Source organism: Nerophis ophidion, linkage group LG26 (genome assembly GCF_033978795.1).
Source record: "Nerophis ophidion isolate RoL-2023_Sa linkage group LG26, RoL_Noph_v1.0, whole genome shotgun sequence".
In the NCBI taxonomy this organism is placed as follows: domain Eukaryota; kingdom Metazoa; phylum Chordata; class Actinopteri; order Syngnathiformes; family Syngnathidae; genus Nerophis; species Nerophis ophidion.
The window spans coordinates 25,019,972-25,033,895 of record NC_084636.1 but is presented as its reverse complement, the minus strand read 5'-3'; the positions used below and the strand labels follow the sequence as shown (position 1 = coordinate 25,033,895).

At 41.9% G+C, this 13,924-nt stretch overlaps 1 protein-coding gene across 1 annotated transcript in view; it reads left to right on the top strand.

Moving 5' to 3' along the window:
* Positions 1–13,924, top strand: part of LOC133543302 (zinc finger and BTB domain-containing protein 7A-like) — a 38,642-nt gene that overhangs the window by 1,169 nt on the left and 23,549 nt on the right. The gene's annotated exons all lie outside the window — the stretch shown is intronic.

Genomic DNA, 13,924 nt, shown 5'->3' with positions numbered 1-13,924 from the left:
ATAATACTTCCTCTGCATTGTCTGCTCCCTCCTGGGGAAATCTTGAGATAAAGTTTACGGGATGAGTTATAGACTTTCCAGGCAGGTGGAAGCACTTACAGGACGGAGCGGTGGGGGCGAGCAGGAAGTATTATTAATTAATAATAAAAGTTTTTGTGCAGTACATTGCATGCTGTGGTGTTGGGCACAGGAGGTGTTATTTAGGTCAGGAGTTTGAAGTGTGCGTGAAATGTCACGCCACTGTGAGCGGATGGCGGGATTCACCTCTGTGTTTTGAGTGTGTTTTTTTGTGTGCCTGTGCATGCATGGCTTGTACTTAAATACCTGGCAGCCTGCTAGCAACACACTCTAGTTTATAATTCAGCCCCGGAGTGCTTACGTTAGAACAGGCTCGGGGGCAGTAGGGGCGGGAGTGGGCTGAGGGAGCTGGGTCTCGTAGTCCTCCACCGGGGCTGTAAAACAGGTCAAGCGGGCGCCCGGAACTCCACATCCCAGAGTGCCGTGCCCCCTGGCAATCCAGGAAGCAGAGAAGCTGCCAGCCTATCCCAGCGAGGAGGTGTGGCGTGTCAGCGGCTGTCAGGCCAATGAGGAGCACGTCTGCAGATCCCAGTTGTGGGCTGAAAATAGAGGGGGCGGGGTAGTGATGGTTGCTGAAGGGGAAGGGGGGGTTGTGTTTGTGTGGGATCAGGCAAGGGCTTGCCTATATGAAAAGGGCCGATCGCAAGTTTCCTGTCTGGTAAAGCTCGAGCCCTGCCTAGAGACGGAGGCAGCAGAGCTGGCTGACAGGCAGGCAGGCAGGCAGGGGAGGAAGATAGGGGAACACTCCACTTGGTAAGCACTACAAACCCACACTCACACATTGTCTTTACAGTAGAAGGGAGTCAGGCAGGAGAGATGAAGCCCACATCATGTTGCCAGTGAAGGAGCATCGGGGCGGGTGAGAGTTCAGAGTTCTTGGCCCAATTGCAGATAAATCAGGGGAAGACAAATAGGTCAATGTTGAGACGGTGTTCAGCAGCTTCTCTGCTTCTTTTCTCTCGCAGCTTTCGTTTCTGCCATCAGCTTTGCATGTACACTCATTCATTCCCTCTTCTTTTTAATGCTGTTACTGGCTACGGTTATTAGTCAAGTGGAACAGTGAAGGAAGTTGTGCGCAGGTGTCCTTTCATCTCTATTTATTTGAGAAAACCCCAATATGTTGATTGGTCCAACTAGTTAGAATATTTGTACTGTACTTGTAAAAAATATAGATTTTCTAAGTGTTTTGGACACTGGCCAATCACTCTTGCTCACGAGCATCATGCTAAAAACAGACTCCAAACACACCTGTCATGTCCCTCTCGCCTTCAAAGCATGGGAACAAGGTGCATATTTTTTGGGGGCTGAGCGAGCATACTTGTTGAACCCGTTTTTCTGTTTTTGTTTTGTTTCAATGTGGGCACAAAGAGGGTACAAGCAGAGCTTCCTACTCGAGGACGCCCAAATGCCTTGAAATGGTTTGGTATGTTTCTCAGAAGAAGGAAGCAAGGACAAAAAAATGGTTGTGGCTTAATAATGGTCGGTGTCACAACATACAAAAGATACGACAACTTTCCCCGATTTTGCACTTTTTAATGCGCCGCTTTGGACGATGAGGGTATAGTTGGCTTGAGCAAATCCCACCAAGAGGTTAAACTAGGACGCCATATGTGTTTGTGTGCGTAAGTGTGCACGCATGCATGCATGTGTGTGTGCGTCTGTGTTACCAACAATAGATTCCAAGGGAATTGCAGGGGACTTCAGTGGCTGTGGGCTGGTCCAAGACACCACCCATCAATTTGGCGGTGAGGCTGAATACAGTTTGATATTCCTGTATGTTTGTGCCTGCACCACTATAGCCAGAAACTAGCAGGTTCCGCCAGACTGAGAAGACAAGTTTTGAGTGATGTCGCCGTGGCAGTTCGCAGCTTTTTGTAATTTATTTTTAAACTCAAGTGTTGGCCGGTGTACAATCTAACACATGATGTAAATGCAAATGCAAATGGCATTTGATTGAATCCTTCAGTGATTTTTTTTTCTTCTTCATGAAGAGCTGACTCACTTCTTGTTGTCGCTCCATGTAAATGTATGCTAAGATTAAAAACATTGGTACTGCATCTAGGACAGTGGTTCTTAACCTTGTTGGAGGTACCGAACCCCACCAGTTTCATATGTACATTCATCGAACCCTTCTTTAGTGACAAATTTAATGTTTTTTTGTTGTTTTTTTTCAAATTCAATACAAAGTTATATATTTTGTTTTTTTACTAGTGCACAACATGAACATCACCTTGTTCAAAGAACGAAACCAACACAGTGCATGAACTCACAACAAATTACACACTTGCAAATTAGATGGAAAATTAGAAGGAACATTGTTTGGGGAGTAATCATAATACTTAGACTTAGACTTCCTTTTTATTGTCATTCAAATGTTAACTTTACAGCACAGATATGCCGATTGGGAGACGTTTTTATTTACACGATTGATTGATTGAATGAAACTTTTATTAGTAGATTGCACAGTACAGTACATATTCCGTACAATTGACCACTAAATGGTAACACCCGAATAAGTTTTTCAACTTGTTTAATTAAGTCGGGGTTCACGTTAATCAATTCATGAGTCTGGTGTGTCTTGACCGCTGCGGCAGAGGCTCTGCCGAACCCCTGAGGCAGACTCACCGAACCCCTAGGGTTCAATCGAACCCAGGTTAAGAACCACTGATCTAGGATGACCTTTAAGTTTCCAAATAATTACCCCCACGATAAAAGGAAATCACAGCTGGTAATACTGCTGCACTTTCTTTCACCAGTACAGCCAATGTTTTAAATAACATTGTAAAACCTTTTACAACCAAACATGTAGAAATAAGTTAGCCACTGTCATCATGTGTCATTTTTTTCTTAATGGTCACAGATGTATAGAGCAAGTTAACGACTATATAATGTAAAATACACTCCTTTATGTAGAAATAAGTTAGCCACTGTCATCATGTGTCATTTTTTTCTTAATGGTCACAGATGTATAGAGCAAGTTAACGACTATATAATGTAAAATACACTCCTTTGTATAACAGCTGAGTGACGTCACATATAGCAGCTAGCCAGTCTACCCCATTGCTATCTCATCAGCCTAGTGTTGTACAAAAGCCAAATCAAAAGCAAAATGTGTTATTCCTAACCTCACGTCACTTGTCAATATTCCCACATAAATTGTGCGACTATTATGGCATGCCTTTCCCTCCAGCTTTGCTTCAAAGTCCACATTGTACAATCATTTGGGTCTACCACTGGATGGGAATACTTTTTAGCAGCTTGACTTCTTCCCTTGTGTCTGGTTCCCCTGGTCAGCTGCTCCGTATGCCACAGCTTCCAGTCCGGCTATGCAGCCACACAGACACGTCTCTGTTGTTGTTCTGTTGTTGTGCTCGTGTCCAGGGGGAGTAAAGGGGCTTCTTCTGTTCTCTTCTGGGACATTTATTGCGGCGAGGGCAACGCAACCTGATCAAATTAGGGCGAGTGGGAGACGTTTGGGATGTTTTTCAGGCTGGGGGTGAGGGCTAGACGTTTACGTATTGATGCAAAACCACGCATTCATTAAAGGCTTTCGTCACACGGCCACTGCCTATTTCGATATTGCTAAAATAACCAACGCATAGACCACAGCCGCCTTTTAATTAAGCAGAGCGGCGACCGAGTGGTCGGGGCGGCGACATGTGACCAGCGTGACTCTGTCGATGTTGATTTAGTAGTGGAGATGGGTGGGACATCACAAGAGTACGGGCGGATCTTCAGCGCTTAGGAGGAGGAGGAGGGGAAGTGAGGTGATGTGACGGCTACTGTGCAGAGATGGAGCAACGATAAGGCCAAAGAGGGAGGGTCAGACAGTGGGGACATAGGCATTGAGCAAGCAGAGAGACGGTCATCTGATTACAGAGTGGGTTTCTATTACATGCCTGCCACAGACTCACAGGAAGACGTCCTTCCGTGTTGGTTTGCGTGCAGACCTCGCCGGCCCCTTACATCCAGCCTGCCATCGTCGACTGTAGTGTCCTTTTCTAAAGCCATGTGTTAGATTTTGTTACACTTCCTGGTTTTGCAGCTTGGCGACGTCAGAGTTACTCAAGCTAAAAGGAAGCGAGTGCGTGCGGTCTTATTACACACACTCTTTGTTTTTTTTTTACACACACTCGCCTAAAAAAATACAATTCCAACTTGTTTGACGATAAAAGTTGTGGGATTTTTTTATTCACCATAATCATTTTAGCAGTGTTTAATAACCAAACACTGACTTTATTGAAGGAACTAATTGGGAAATGTGACTGCATATTTCTTTACAAAGAGAGGACGCTCTCTCATCTTGTTGGGATGTTTCATACGACAAATTAGATTCGCTTGAAACCATGAATTATTTTGTTGAATACGGTTTCATAAGAAGGAATGTTTTGCATGTTTAGGCCATCATAAGGAAAAAAAACAACCCCCCTGCCTGCTTTCTCCAGTAAATGTTAGCCCAACCTGTGGGTGTTGATCTTTCCTCTTATAAAGCAGGTTTTACCAGCTAAACGAATGAGACCCGAGTTTATCATTGACATCTGAGCCGGATTCCCAGGCCTCCATATTCTTTGGAGTTATGAGTTGTGAGTTTAATAACCGGCCTCACCCACCACCACTATTTCACTTACTTTCTGTCTGTACACTTCCTGGTTAGTTGCAAAGCCACCCAGACCGGCTTTTGCAACGTTTTATCAGCTGCTCACCCTCTTCCTGCTTGTCTCCCAATATAACCAATCAGATTTCCTTCCACGAGTCTCCTGTCATCCGCCAATCATTTACACACTTGTTCAAAATCTGCGTTTTGTAGAAACTAGCTGCCCCCTCCCCATTCTGAGTAACTTGCAAAAAATTAATTGGTCAAACCTTCAGGCCCCGTTTACCAGAGGTGTGGACTCAAGTCACATGACTTTGGATTCGAGTCAGACTCGAGTCATGAATTTGGTGACTTTAGACTCGACTTGACAAAATGTAAAAAGACTTGCAACTCGACTTAGACTTCAACATCAATGACTTGTGACTTGACTTGGACTTGAGCCTTTTGACTTGACAAGACTTGCTACTTTCCCCAAAACCCAAGGATTAAAAAGTTATTCAGGAGCGCTCCGTATCTTCCCTTGTGTACGCGTGTCTGTCAGCATATGTGCACTACCTGTCAGTACAACAGCCAATCAAATTACATCCATGTTATTTTCGTCACACAGCATTCAGCCAATCAAATTGCAGGAAAACCAACGAAGAAGAGCTCTCAAACAACCCGCCAGCGAGGAAAAATGATGCCAAAAATAGTTTCGTTTGGGGATTAAAACTAAGACTTGGTCAACAAAAAACGAATTCCAGTATGCAAAACATGCGGTTCGAAGATTACAGACGGAGACGCAACAACTTCCAACTTCGTTTGACATTTGCAAAATGAAGGGTAACTTTTGAATGTAAGCTAAAGTTTATTGGCTGAGTAATGTAACTTTTATTTGCTGTGTAGTTAAATCAGTGAGGCTGTAAACTCACTGCTAACGTTTTAACTATAAACATCTTCTAAGTAGACGCAGCATCGAGCGCTACTGCCTTCTCGCACAGACAAGACGCGGGCCGCCATCTTGGAGTGGTGATCAGCTCCAAAACAGTGCAATTCATTTGGCAGGAGCAATTAACTGTCAGCGCATTTCATTCATCTTACCTCACTGAATACCACTCATTTTTACCACCTTTTTTGTCATACGTGTAGCTATGATAAAGGACACATGTTTTGGCGTGTTCATAGTTTGCTTAACAGTAATATAATATTCTTATTTCCTATAAGTGACCAGACGTCCGAGATCAAAACTGGGAATAATAATCCCAGAGAAGGGGGGAAAAAACGGTCAGCTATTTTTAAGTTGAAGAAACAATATGATTAGGTTATATATACATGTCTATATCCTACATAAACAATGTATGAGCTCATTAGATATTTATACATCTTATGGACCTATAGACTGCATCTCTGTTGCTGCAACAGCAGAGAGTTTATTCTGTCTTGACACTTTGTATGGATATTTTTTATTACATTCTTCCCTTAAATAATAATGTTTACAGCGATTGTTTCATATGTATTTTTTATGTATGTTGCTTTGGATGAAAGTGTCTGCCAAATACTTAAACATATACAGTATAAACACTTGAAAGTCTTTATATCAGCTAAAACCACCAATCTGTTTCACTGGATTCAGAATAAAACCAAAGTCTGTCTTACCCAACAATGTTGGTATTTGAATATTGTTACTTGAAGATTTATTCCTGGTTACAATTATACTGTTAAGAGAGTATTGTCTTATGTTTTGCCTAAAATGAGAATGCATCATTATCAGTGGTGGCTGGTGAATTTTGTTTTAGGTGGGGCTGAAAGTTTGTAAACCAAATACCTGTAGGGGCGTCATCCTCCCCCAGAATATTTCTTTGTAATTTTCACATACAAATATTGAAGATCTTTGCTCCTTCTCAACTCTGTGGTGATATTCTTTTCACAAAATACAACCAATAGTACGTTAATGTTAAATCTTACTTATGAAAAGTAATCCCCCGATTCCTATTTTGAACAGTGCGCTCATTTGAGCAGGAAAATGCTGAACACCAGCCTGACATCTTTGTTTTCTACCTGTCAATTTAGGCTGCTCGCCGGCACCTCGTCACCTCTTCAAGATGGCGGCCAAATTGCTCGTGTAATAGCAGTCAATGCTGCTTCTACCTATAAGATGTCTATGGTTATAACGTCATTGCAAACACGACAATCTGTTGCGTCTACTGCAGTTCACTACTTTATTCATACTTTTTGTCAAGTGATTTTTTTTTTAAGCAGAGTTGCATGAGGTACCTACACATAACGTTACGTTGGTGAATGCATCACACACAGTAACGCAACGTTAGACGGCAGTCAGCCGCACCGCGTATTTTAGCCACCTACAAAAAGATAGACATAGTCAAATAAAGGTCAGTTAAAATGTGTACTGTATTAAGAATATGTGTACATATTCCATAGGGCCCTGACATCTAAAAAGTAAGACTCTGTTCATTGTTATGTTCATGTATTTGTAATGTTTTTCATGTGTACGCACACATAAACACACATACAGTATGTGATGAGATCAATGAGATAAAGTAAGAACAGGATAGAAACTGCTGTGGAACTAGTTACAATGCAAAATGCCATGGAAATACAATGAAATACAAATAAGTACAGTTGCACTTGTTTTTTTAAAATGTGTTTATTCTGTAAATGAATGAGTTAAATGTTTAAAATGACTGGTTAATAGTGCTATTATGAAGTGCAGTTTCAAATGCACTTGTTTTAATAAATGCATACAGCGTTTTAAAAGCATACACAATCTGTGTAAATATATTAGTCTGGGGTTAAAAGGACTAGAAATGACCCGAAACTCAAAATGCAGGACTTGGGACTTGACTTGAGACTTTCCAGTCTTGACTTTGGACTTGACTCGGAACTTGCCTGTCTTGACTCGAGACTTGACTCAAGACTTGAGGGCAAAGACTTGAGACTTACTTGTGACTTGCAAAACATTGACTTGATCCCACCTCTGCCGTTTACACTAAGGTAATCGCACCTAACTTTATCCGTATCCACACAACAATGCCACCGTTTAAGATCCCCGCCAGCCTCCGTCTGCCGGCGCAACACGACCTAGTACGCATGCGCGGAAAATGCACACGTCATAATCTCCAGTGTTGCTTTGGTGCAAGTTCGTACATGTAACTTATCTGAACAATAGTTAGTGTTGCAGTATTTCAATTAACTGGAATCCAGTGTCATGATCCGTGGTCCGGATAATGTTTTTGTTATGTTCTGTTAGTTTGGGACTCTTTTAGTTCCTGTTTGACACCTGAGTTTGGTTTGGTTGCCACGGCTGGTTGTGATTTTGACCTGCCGCTGGTGTTCGGGACGCTCACCTGGGACTAATCAAGAGACATTATTTAAGCCTGTCTTTGCCAGTCAGTTGTCCTGGCGCCATTGTTTGTTTTACGCAATGCCATAGTTTATGCTAAGTGTTTACCTCATGCCTTGCCAAGTAAGCTTTGTTTGTTCCATGCCATAGTTTATGCTAGTTGTTCGCTTCATGCCGTGTCCCTCCAAGTTTTGTTTGTTTCATGCCACAGTTACGTAAAGTTCCATGTTTTCTGCGCTATTAGCTTCAAGTTCTATCGTCACCTTGTTCCTTCGCCTTGTTTTCTGCTTTGTACCTCGCTGAGTGTAATTTACGATTAAATGTGCCTACCTGCAAGTCCTGTCCTTTCCGCATCCTGGGAGAACAAACCTTGCAGTAAGCTGGACTGTGGGGTCTATTGTAGTGAATCACACCCGAGTCATCATAAATTAATCAAATCTTTATTAGAGACGTAAACAATGTGATAAAGAACATTTTACATCCATCAAACTAGGGATCTCGATATCTGGTCAGGACATTCCTCACTCTTTTGCCTTCACCTTCATTGTCCATTCGTTTTTGGTGAATTTATATACTGTGGACATAAACGTTAAGTCCGCGACATACATGGCGGACAATAACTGATACAGTCTGCTTTGCCAGTCCAAATGCATTCGCCGTTTTCCTCGACGGCCAGGTAATACAAAGCACGTGCTACCTTTTTTTTTTATCACATCCACGTGAGCACGCATTCTTGTTGTCTCTCCTTTTACAAATTGACAAAGTTTTTTGCTAAGTAGAAACACAGCTGACCCGGCCGGACATTGGAAAGTTCTCTTGCCGTCTGAGAAGTGTTGTATCCCAAATAGCTGCGATCGCTTACTCTTAAGGTATTCATGTGTGATTTCCACAATCGTCTGTACATGTAGTAGAAGGAGAAACACGGTATGTCTGGATGACTCGCCTCAATATTTCTAGTGTTTACCTCCGAGTTAGGCTAAATAATTATTTGTTTAAGGGGTTAAACAACTTAGTGTAGACATGGCCTCAGTCTTCTTGATTTGAGTGAGGCGTTTCGCCTGCAGTGGCTGTACCCTTGGAGTGTTAAACATATCAGTTAAATGAGGGCAGGGAAAAGGTCATCTTGAGGTGTACATAAGGACTTGTCTATTAGCCACACTTTGGGCTACTAGATTGTACTTCTGTTATGCATTTTTCAGAAAATCTTTGAAGGTGCAAAAACACAAAGCTGAATTAAAGTATTTATTTGAATAAATACTTTATTTCATTAATAAATAATGTAAAAAAATAATGTGCCTTAGCACCAATGGTTTTACATTTTAATGACAAAAAGTGCTAAAATTTAATCTTCAAGCATTTTTTCTATCGCTCATACACTATATTTCCAAAAGTATTTGGCCACACATCCAAATGATCAGAATCAGGTGACGTAATCACTTGGCTTTATTATAAGAAAATTGAATAGTATGGGAACAACAGCAACTCAGCCACAAAGTGGTAGGCCACGTAAACTGACAGAGGGCTCAGCGGAGGAATTATGGCGTGGGGTTGTTTTTCAGGAGTTGGACTTGGCCCCTTAGTTCATGTGAAATGAACTTTGAAATGCTCCAGGATACCAAAACATTTTGGACAATTCCATGCTCCCAACCTTGTGAAAACATTTTGGAACGGGCTCCTTCCTCTTCCAACATGTTTGTGCAGCAGTGCACAAAGCAATGTCCATAAAGACATGGATGACAGAGTCTGGTGTGGATGAACTTGACTGGCCTGCACAGAGTCCTGACTTGAACCCATTAGAACACATTTGGGATGAATTTGAACGGAGACAGAGCCAGGCCTTCTCGACCAACATCAGTGTGTGACCTCACCAATGCGCTTTTGGAAGAATGGTCGAAAATTCCTATAAACAAATTCCGCAACCTTGTGGACAGCCTTCCCAGATGTGTTGAAGCTGTAATATCTGCATAAGGTGGACCCACAACATTTTGAACCCAATGGGTTAGGAATGGGATGGCACTTCAAGTTCATATATGAGTCAAGGCAGGTGGCCAAATACTTTTGGCAATATAGTGTAGGATGATTTCACCGTTTTTAATCCGTTTTTTAGAGCACTTTGTGTGGTTGGTGAAAGCGGTCTGGCTAAGTTAAAGTGACTGTTTATAACTTGCTCAGTTATATTTTTAAACCAAAAATATATAAAATTAGCTTATATTACCCTAAGTTGTTTAAAACAACACAATTTAAAAATATATTTTTTATTAACACTTGCTTTTTATTTTGAATAAAATAGGCCTGTAGTGGTAGTAGTAGGAGTTGTAATAGTAGTACTCCCCGAGAAGCAACTAACAATTTGCAGTCCATACTGTTATGATAGTCTACCATTTAATGATAGCTAACGTTAGAAGGTACATTTTGCCAAATTGCTATCATTAGCTGGAAACAAAACATAGCTATAATGTGGTGTCTGGGGCTCACACAGGAACATATAGGCTTACAACACTTCGAAACGTTAGCACCTTCCAGGCAACCGCAAATAGATGTAGAAATGTAAAAAATTCATACAATAATTATTGTGACCGAAATTGAAGTATCTTGTTTATTAATAGAGAAATATGTTGTCTCTTGCATTTGTTTGCATTTAAGATGGCTAGCAAGTCAGCGCTAGCTTGCCTCTCAATGAAATGAGCAGTGTCACCAGTCAGTGAGTTAATCAATCTCATTTTTATTAAGATACATGTAATTTAAAACAGTAACACTGTAGCGTGTTTTAAATAGGTTTATCATTAATCCCGTTTATCTTCACATTCCTACAGCCTCGTAAATGTTTACTTTAAATCCAACTGGTAAACAAATGAATCAGGTCGTGTTTAAACTGATATGACTTATTCCAGTTATCATGTCTTCGTTATTAGCATGTTATTACATTATGCCTTTGTGCTCTTTTTTTTCCAATTGTTGCTCTTTTTTGTTTTGGTTGTATTTCTACCATGTGCCACAGCCAATGAAAAACCAGCTGATGGCCGATTCAGACGACATAGGCCAGTATTGGTCCGTGTTGTGTTCGGACACCAAACATTCTTGACACCAGTTAAATATTAAAAAATATTGCTAAAATGTGTTCCTTTTTGTCCACTAGCGACGCTGAAATCATTATTCATGCGTTTGTTACATCTCGTCTCGATTACTTTAACGTATTTATAAAAATGTCTATGTCTAGCATTAAAAGATTAAAGTTGGTACAAAATGTGGCTGCTAGAGTTTTGACAAAAACAAGAAAGTTTGATCATATTACGCCTATACTGACTCACCTGCACTGGCTTCCTGTGCACTTAAGATGCGACTTTAAGGTTTTACTACTTACGTACATGTATAAAATACTTAACGGTCTTGCTCCATCCTATCGTGCTGATTGTATTGTACCATATGTCCTGGGAAGAAATTCAAAGAACACCGGCTTATTAGTGATTCCCAGAGCCCCAAAAAAGTCTGCGGGCTATAGAGCGTTTTCCAGTACTCTGGAATGCCCTCCTGATAAAGGTTAGAGATGCTCCCTAAGTAAAAGCATTGAAGTCCCATCTTAAAGCTCATTTGTATACGCTAGCCTTTAAATATACCCCCCCCCCCCTTTTAGACCAGTTGATCTGCCGTCTCTTTTCTGCTCTGGGGGCACATATTAGGTGATCATAGATGATGCGCGAGCTGTTCAAAGTGGGGACCACTCATCTGTGCATCAGTTCGGGACGTCTCTGCACTGCTGACTTGTTTCCACTCAAGATGATCTCCTGCTGGCCCCAATATGGACTCGACTCTTACACTATTAACTAGATTCATTCGACGTCCATTGCACCGGTCGCCCGGGGGGACTGGGTGGTTCCTCACATCTGCGGTCCCCTCCAAAGTTTCTCATTGTATCCCATTGGGTTGAGTTTTTCCTTGCCCCGATGTGGGATCTGAGCCGAGGATGTCGTTGTGGCTTGTGCAGCCCCTTAAGAAACTCGTGAGATAGGGCTATATAAATAAACTTTGATTGATTGATGATGGAAAAATAAGAGACTTGGATTAACCATTCATTTATTTTTAACACCATTTTTTCTGTTGATCTCAGGTGCACTTGAACCTTTACAAGCTTTACACGCTGCTTCTTTGTTTTGTCGGAATGAATGTGGGTTCCGTCAGCCCTGATGTTTGCTAATAAGGGCATCAACGTGCATATGCTGACTGAAAAGGCAGTGAGAAATGTGACAGATGCTCAAATTGGGTGTGGATACTGAACACACAGGTAACTGCCACTAATGACACTGTTTGCAGTTTCTTGCCTAACGTGTACAGTATCTCGGTATTGTAGCTGTGTGCAAAGAGAGGTTAAGTGACATGGTAGCGATAGGGACGGGGTTGGCTTGTGTTTTTAAGCGGTTGTTTGACTTGCAAAGCAGGCAAAGGTTATTGAAGAGGCCCCTTCCCTAGAAATAGAACGCTAGGGATATGGACAGCCTCGCGTTGTGCCGGGCTTTGAGCTTCCTCACCCGCAAGCATGAATTAGTGATAAGCTATGTTTCAAGCCACAAGGAGGTGCCGGGATCAGGTTGGTTGCTGTGTTTTTCTCAGTATGCGTTAGGTCATCTGGGGACAGTTGCATGTAGAAGAATCCCTCTCTGCCTCTTTGGCTTTCAGTTCAATTGTGTGTGTGTGCGTGCGTGTGCGTGTGTGTGTGTGTGTGTTTATCTCAGCTCAGCGTCTTTACCCCCTTAAAGCCGCGACCCGGGGTCAGCTCCTGTATGTGGGAGGGGATAACAGGTACACAAGCTTGCTAGCCAAAGCTTGGTCCCTCGCGCAGGTGTTTGTATGGCTCCTAATAAAGAAGAGCGGGTTGAGCCGGGTCTGGATGGGCTCAGCGAGATCAGTTTCCACCTTCAGAGGACGTGAACCAGAGGCCATGAGGTTGCCCTCTCCCTTTCTATTTCTCTCGCTCTCTGTTCCTTGCATCTCTTTCTCTCTGTCACTTCTAAGCCAGCAACTCTCTTTTTTTGTCTTTGTCCTCTGCTTCCACCCTGTTGTCCTCTGCATATTCAGATGAGGCTTTCGCTAATACAATTTGCTCATGTCATGTCAGACAGCCTGTTTTTTCATCAGTGTGGTCAGATAGAGGGGGGGTATTCAAACTGGGATGCAGTACAGTATAACCTCTACAGTTAAATGTCTGTGGAGTTATACAATCCAAATGTTTCCCAACAACTATTAGGAGAACATGACCAGAGGAAAGCATCTAAGAGTGTTGGGGGGCTTTTGTCTTAGCTTGTTATAATAGTTATAGATGAACTGTTTTATTGTTTTTACGTTGCACAGTGCTTGATTTATTTTTACACCTACATGACAATTAGCCTAAGATAGACTTGATTCAATCCACAATGAGAAAATTATGTTGTTGCATTGCAGATACAAAAAGTCCACAAAAAATGAGGTAAAAAATGAGGGAAACATCAAAGAACATGAAAGACATTAAAAACTGTCATGAGGCGGGTGTTTACGCAGCTTGCTGCGAAGTTCGTTCTACCGGGATGCAAACGGACTACTCTGGACAAGGCATGCAGGTAAAAAACATGATTTAATCTTGACTCAAAAAGGTGAAAACAAAAAGGCGCACAAGGCGAAGGCCAAACTTAGCGCAGGAAACAAAACTAGCACTTAGCCTGAATTATGGACATCAAACAAAAACTCGCTAACTGTGGCATGACTAATAAAAACTTACTTGGCATGGCATGAAGCAAACAATCGCATGACACGAGCAGCGTGAACTAAGCATGAAAACTGTGGCATGAAAGGAGCAATATCGCCAGACCGACTGACTGGCAAAGATGGTTTAAATATTCTCTTGATTAGAGCCAGGTGAGTGTCCGAACACCAGCGGCATGTGA